A 7,911-nucleotide genomic window follows, 5' to 3' on the forward strand; every position below is an offset into this window, starting at 1 on the left:
TAAAATTTCAAAATCAAAAGTTATCAAAACAAATTCTATGGGACTGAGAAATATTATTTTCTACTTTTTAGTCCATTTATAAAAGCATTGTATATCAAAAAGTTTTTTTTATATTATTTATATCCCAATATGGCGGCTCGATCACAGCCCCTACAGTCCCACAAATCTGGATTTTGGATAATTTTTACCTCCGACCACCAATGGTGAAAGAAAATAATTTCACGGGACTAATTAAAAGTTTGCGATTAAATGCGAATGTGATCCACTTACAAAATAGTAAAAGTAAATTTTATCTACCGTTTAATGATAACGGGTGATTTTTTTGAGGTTAGGATTTTCATGCATTAGTATTTGACAGATCACGTGGGATTTCAGACATGGTGTCAAAGAGAAAGATGCTCAGTATGCTTTGACATTTCATCATGAATAGACTTACTAACGAGCAACGCTTGCAAATCATTGAATTTTATTACCAAAATCAGTGTTCGGTTCGAAATGTGTTTCGCAAACCCAATTGCTGCGAACGGCGACGAATCGACATTTCACGGTCTTCAGCAACACTCTCAGAAACAGACGCAATATTCTCTTCTGTACGCACTGTACGCATTCGTGTGGTTGGTTTAATGTCCAATAAAGTAAACTGAGTGCGAAACTTGGTCACAATCGCATTAATTGTTTGCTCACTTGGTCGATTATGTAGACCATAAATCGGACGTAAAGCGAACCGAACACTGATTTTGGTAATAAAATTCAATGATTTGCAAGCGTTGCTCGTTAGTAAGTCTATTCATGATGAAATGTCAAAGCATACTGAGCATCTTTCTCTTTGACACCATGTCTGAAATCCCACGTGATCTGTCAAATACTAATGCATGAAAATCCTAACCTCAAAAAAATCACACGATACATTTGCTGGGTTCATGTTTTGGTTTTAAGTTATGTAAAATAAATTATGTAAAAGACTGTATGTTACAGCCCATTTCCACCAAACGCTTAACTACAGTTAAGAGTTTAGATATTTTTAACAAGAGGTGATCTGCAATGGTTATTTATTCGTTTTTGTTATTTTCCTTTCATTTGCTTGTTCCTAATATGAGCAACTACCTCCTTCAAGTTGTAATCTGCTTTTCTCCAAAAGGCATAAACTGCAGTAGAAATGAACTATTAAACACCTTTTAAATGTTTGTAAATCTCTGAGCGATTTTTTTGTTTTATGTTTTAGGGCCGATAGCTCAATGTCTGATTAGTACAATTCGGAGGTAGAAGCTCCGGTTAAATACATTGAACAACCGGCCATCAAAAATATTTGTGAATTGTTATAGTCGGAACACATTGAAAAGGACAACCACAGCTGTAAATTGTTCATCTTCGTTATCTAAACGCTCAGTCGATGGTGATATGAATTTTTTGAACGCGGCAGCGACATCATGCATTTTTATGAGTTTGTCATAAAAGAATGGGAAGAACTCATTTTTCGGTCGAAAAATATAAATAGCTCTAAGCTGGCCACAATCCCAGACGTGGTGTATTGTCTACATACGTCGAAAAATAATTTCCAATTTGTTTAGAATATTATGCTCATAAAAATATGGTAATTTTGTTCTGAGTTTGGTAATTTGTTTGTATAGGTTTGGTAAAAAATTAAAAATCTTTGTGGCAACACTGGTCGCGACCTCTAAATGACCTTTAAAATATCTATAAAAGTAGGCAATAATATTTCTCATAAAAACGAATAAAATTAGGGGGTAGGGTCTTGAAATTTCCAAACAAAAAACATTTTCGATGAGCACTCTAATGTACATATGTATGTGCGTATGCACATAAATACATTTTTTTTTGTACCTGCGTTTGAAAATATATTAAGGGAGTTCAAGATTTGTAGCATTTTAGATGTTTTTTTTTCCCATTTGGCCATAATGCGTGGCTTGGTTGAAATGTGCAAGATAGTTTGACGAATATTTGAGACCATGCTGTGACAGAACTGTTTCAAAGCGAGCAGTCAAATCAACAGAACAGAAAAACCAAAAAACACTTTTCAGCTATCCTGGAGGTTAACTCTTGATGCTTTCATAGCAGAGCAATAGCAGTTTTTTAAAGTATTTTTTACTTTTCCAAACACTGTTTAGTACTATAATAGAGTTTAATTTTATTCGTCAAAAGATTAAATTTATTTGCGAAGAGATTAATTTTATTTGCCAAAAGGTTAAATTTATTTGCCAAAAGATTAAATTTATTTGCCAAAAGATTAATTTTATTTGCCAAAAGTTTAACTTAATGTGTCAATGCTATATATGGACCAATGCAAGCGCTGCATGTTCTTTGCTAAGCCTTACAGCACATGTAATCGATGGATCTCGACGTCTAAAAGTTGTTTTAGCAGCTAAAGTGTTACAGGAGGACCATACCGGATTAAATATTTCACAAAATTCAATTGAAGTAGCGACAAGCTACGACATATTAGATAAAATCCATTAGTAGTGCGGGATAATGCCAAAAATATGTGCGCAGCTATGCGTATTGGAAGATTTTCATCTGTAGGATGTGTTTCTCACACATTACAGCTTATAATACACGACGCGTTCTTAAAAAGAGATGATGTGACAGAATTGTTACAGAAATGTCCTAAAATAGTGGGCCATTTTCATAGAAGTGAATCAGCCAGCAGATATTTGAAATCTTATCAGGAATTATTACATTTACCCACACATAAATTAATACAAGATCTTCCAACTAGATGGAATAGTTCCTTTACCATGATGGAAATGCTCTTAGAGCAAAAACTAGAGATTAATATGTTTTTTGTTGAGCGTTTCTCTATAAATACACTGACTGCGGATGAGTGGGTGTATATAACTGAAGTTTTGCCCATTTTGAAATTATTTTTTGACGCTACACTTGACATTTGTTCTGATGAATCATATATATCTATAGTAATTCCACTGGTAGCCATGATTGAAAAAAATTACAAACTGCCGAAACAGACGAGTGTGAAGTATCCGATTTGAAGGATAAAATGTTAAAATCCTTGCGCCGCCGCTTTAATAATTTGAAAAGTGAAGAATATACGGTTGCTACTTTAATCGATCCAAGATTCAAAGGAAAATATTTTACCGCAGATGAATTGGAAGAATGTAAAAGAACAATTTTTAAAATTTTTCGTAACACTTGCGATGCTAATGATAATGAAGACACTTTTGATGAACCAATTGAGATATCGGATCCTAGTAACCTCTGGGAATCCCATGATAAATCTGCAGCCGATTTTACACGCAAAGCGAAAATTAAAACAACTTTTAAAATTGAAATAAACGAATATTTAGATCAACCACTGGTTCTTCGTAGTGTTAATATATTCCATTATTGTCATTCTTCGAATTTTTTCAATTTAAAAGAGGTTGCGAAAAAGTATTTAACTGCGCCACCAACGAGTGTGGCTAGCGAGCAATTATTTAGTACAGCTGGACAGCTGTACACCGATAGACGATCAAATCTCTTAGGAGAAAATGCGGACAAGCTTCTTTTTTTGGCATATAACATAAAGTTTTTTAATTTTGAGTACTGATTTTATTCAAGCTTTTTAAATGTTATTAACGTTAAGACTGAACTTTTTTGCCTTTTTTGTTTTTGTTTGCAACTCTGTATGTTGGTAAGGTGTTCCTTTTATATATATATAATACCCGGCGGCGCGCGTTGCTACGCCAAAAAAAGACACATGTATTTAGAGTTTTGAAACTGAAGACCTTTTTATTTGCCTTAATGCTAACAGATAAACAATATTTTAAGTTTTTTCATTTGGTGTGTAAATATATAAATTTTGTGGTGACCCAGCTCGTGAAGAGGCGACGTATAATTGGCCATGTGAAAAACACATTCAAATCCAAATCCGGTATAGTTAATGATTGCCCTTGTGCTTTATTTACAGTTATTGCAAAAGCAAGACGCAATGGGAATTGAAGCCGCTTGAATTCGAAAGGTAAATCGTTTGAAATCATCGGTATACGCGGAATCAACACATCTTCCCATTTGAATATACCGCTGATGATTGTTGCCTCGATCAAATTCGGTGTTAATTTTTTTTATCACTGGTTCCGTTGCACAGTTTTGGCGCATTCAAATTCCGAATAAGCATCACTGGTGATCCAACCTTTAACGCCAACGAATGAGGAGGCATTCCAGGTGGCTCCAAAGAATTAAGAAATTCAGTTGGGTAATTAACAGCTTGATCTTTATCCATTACTGCATCAATCGATTTATATTCGACTGCTTCTCCTAGAATTTCCAATTGAATTTGACCGTTTAATTTACTATCATCATCGTTCTTCGGAGCTAAAATTGCACGTGTGCGGAGCCATTCCGGATATCGGTAGTTGATCGCTAGTTCGGAAATACTCTGTCGATGACATCTTGAATGCTCTGTTGCATTTGACAAAACTTGGACGGAAATGATATCTCATTTGTTGTGCGATCAATAGAACTTCACCGTTTCCGATATCCAAAAGTTGCTTTGAAAATATTTGGGCAGACGCATCTTGCAGCAAATGCACTCGCATATTTGTTGGGAGCGTAATTTTTTCGACATAGTTCCACAGATTCGATACTTTTGAGCACGCGTTTAACACCTCTGTAGCCGTTTATCGAGGTATAACGGGAAATGTGTGAGGAAAATCACCTGCAAGAAGTATACCAGCGCCTCCCATCGGTTGATCTTTTCCACGAAAATCTTGCATAGCTCGCTCAACTGCTTCGAGCTAACTCTTATATGTCATGGTGCATTCGTCCCAAATTATAATTTTGAGTTTTTGCTGATGTTGCATGTAGGTGTTTCGTTATAGATTTAAAAATTTGGAATCGGCATTTTCCTTCTGGTAAGCTTTCGGTTTGACAGACTTTGAAGTTTATCGCACTATATATCTTTGGTATTACTTAAAAATATAATCCGATTTTATTTTCTTAGGTATGTGGCAACCCTATATGATAATTGGTCTCGACTGAAACATTTCCCGATAGCTCCCGTTTGATACGTATCCTGCAGAATACTTTTTAATGTACACATTTATGTCATTTTAGTTTTTTTGAAAGAGGTGGCAACTCCACTCAAAAATATGTAAATGTTTCTCCAATACCTTCCGTTTGATACACATATTGTAATATTTGGTGTGAATTGCACTATTCATTATTTTTAAATTTTTGACCAGGTGGCAACACTAATTCAAATATTTTTTGATGTAAATTTTCTTAAATATCTTTCCCAAATACCTTCCATTTGATATCTACATCGTAATACTTTACTTGCATATTTAAATAAACTTTATTTTTCTGACAGGTGGCAACTCTTTCAAAAATAGCCAAACTTCACAGGAACACTCTCCGGATTTCTATCAAGCTATCTTGGAAATTTTAACAAAATCCGCTGAATGGTTTCCAAGTCTATAAGCTGCATAGACACATAAATACATCCTCTTTTATATATATAGCTAATAAAAATAATTTGTTACGAAATAAAAAATCACAAAACTTATTATTTATGAAACGCAAAACTTAATTGAATGTTCGGCGTCGGCTTCGGTGTTCGGTCGAATATTGAATAGTACCTAATATTAGGCTTCGGCTTCGGCTTCGGCCAAAATTCCAGGTTCGGTCGGACACTAATACATAAATATCGTCCCCTGAAATGCAAAAGGACGTAACAAACATCGTCGCAGAGATACAAAAAGTCGTAACTAATAAAAAATTCAAAATTCAGTATGTGATTGAAATGATGGATTTCATCGAATTACAACTCCCACACCTTTTTAGGAAAAAAAAATATTTGTCAGGACTTTTTCCATTTCAATTATATTGTTGTTACGTATTTTTGTGTTTCAGGTGACGATATGTATCAGAGCTGTGAAACTGTGAAATCATTAAAATTTTAATCATCAAGTATTTATAAGTACGATTGCATTATTTTTCCTTTTATCTGGTAGTGTGGCTTATATTTTTTCAATCTACAATCATTCAAAAAAAAAAAATTGATTTCACACAGGAAGGTGGTAAATACCTGAATGAAAAACTGAGAATGCTGAAGTTAACAGAATTCAATACTGAATTAGCTTCTAGATGAATGAACACTTTGCTATGTGTGTAATCTCTAATTCAGTTCCAATCAAATTTTTTACACTAAGAAAAATATGTAAGTTTAGATCAGAGGTGCACTACAAATTAAAGGTACTGAGCCAAACGACAACAACATCAATACAAATTACAACAACATCGTTCTGGGAATTGCAAAAAATATTTTAACCCCAAAACCAACAAATCAATGATACAAGCCAGTGTTGCCAGTAACTGGGTTAATAAAATCCCATCCGAATATAACCTAAATCCCGTTTTATACTAAACTTATAACAGAAATCCCGCGCTGTATGTATCTTTTATACATAAAATGCTTTGAGATGAAAAACACAAGTATTTGCATTAGAGTGGTCCAAAAATGCGCGTGAAAAAGTAAAGTCGGAAATTTAATGCAATGTTCTATACCGAAAAAATATACCCCTACTTCTTTATTTTGAAATGAAAAAATATTTAGTGGTCGCTCAAAGCCCTCAAAGTTTTCTCTATATTTTATATGGGAAAAAACACTTTTTGTAGAGATAGTATAGAATTCTTTAAAATCAATATTTTTCGGCTCTGTTTCTCTTCAGAAGACTCCTAATAATAATACCCAATTGTTTATTTAGCCATTTTTTCATAGTAACTATATTTTATATGTCCGCCAAAAACCCCAGAAAAGGCGATGATTGTTTATTAAGTAAATTAGGTAGATTTTACTACACACATTGCATTTAATGCTTATTCGCTTATTCTGATTATCTTTTTCGTTTTGATCTAAGTAAGCAATGAAAGAATCGTTGCCAGTTAGCATTAAAATTATGGAAAGATAATACAAAACTATATCTTCCATAAAATTTCGATATAATAAATCACTACTGCCCTTTTGTTAACGACTACCTAAAAAACGTTTATACATCGCTAATTTTACTCTCTGTGATAATAAAAGCACATAAAATACTTTTTCATTCATTGTTTAAATCAAAGTGGTCAATATCTGTATACCGCTATGCTCTGTTGTTGTTGTTGTTGTAGCGGCTACAACAACCCCGCCCAGATCGGCTGATATCTTAGTCGTTGTCGTCGAGTTCCACTAACGGCAGCCCCAAGAAGCGTGCAGCCTCTATGGGGTCAGTCCATAGGGACGACGCTGTTAGGGTTGTGGGGTTTTCCGGGCATGCGAAGAGATGTTTCGAGTCGTGGGGGGGTCTCTCCGCATGCCGGACATTTGTTCGGCACATCCGCATTTAACCTACACAGGTAGAAATTTAGGCTGCTGCAGTAGCCAGAGCGAAGTTGGGCTATTGTCGTTCTGGTCTCCCGAGGCAGATGGAGCTCCGTCATGTCAATGTCCGGTGTTTGTGTGCCTAGAACGGCATTCACAGGTCTTGAGTCTACATAACTCGAGATCGCGTCCCTGTGAATGCCGTTCAGGGCCTGTCTATGAGCTGACGGGTCCAGAGGTTGCTTAATGAACCTCTGGACTTCGTCCGTCAGTTCATATAGATGCGTCCTGACGTGCCTCGGCGAGGGCTCCTCTGCAAGCAGCTGTCTATGTGGGTGGCCACATCTGTGGCTCCCAACAAGAAACTGCTTGCAGAGCATCGTGTTGTGCTCCCTAATTGGGAGCATTTTTGCCTCATCGTGGAGGTGGTGTTCTGGTGACATCAGGAAGCATCCTCTCGCTGTCCTGAGTGCTGTATTTTGTACCGTCTGTAGCTTCGTCCACTGCGTCCTACCAGTCGCCGGCGAGCACACTGGTGCTGCGTAGTTTAAAACCGGCTGGCCTATTGCCTTGTATGTTGCCAGCAACGTTTCTTT

Source organism: Rhagoletis zephyria, unplaced genomic scaffold (genome assembly GCF_001687245.7).
Source record: "Rhagoletis zephyria isolate East Lansing unplaced genomic scaffold, Rhagoletis_zephyria_1.1 Rzeph_scaffold_02203, whole genome shotgun sequence".
Classification (NCBI taxonomy): Eukaryota; Metazoa; Arthropoda; class Insecta; order Diptera; family Tephritidae; genus Rhagoletis; species Rhagoletis zephyria.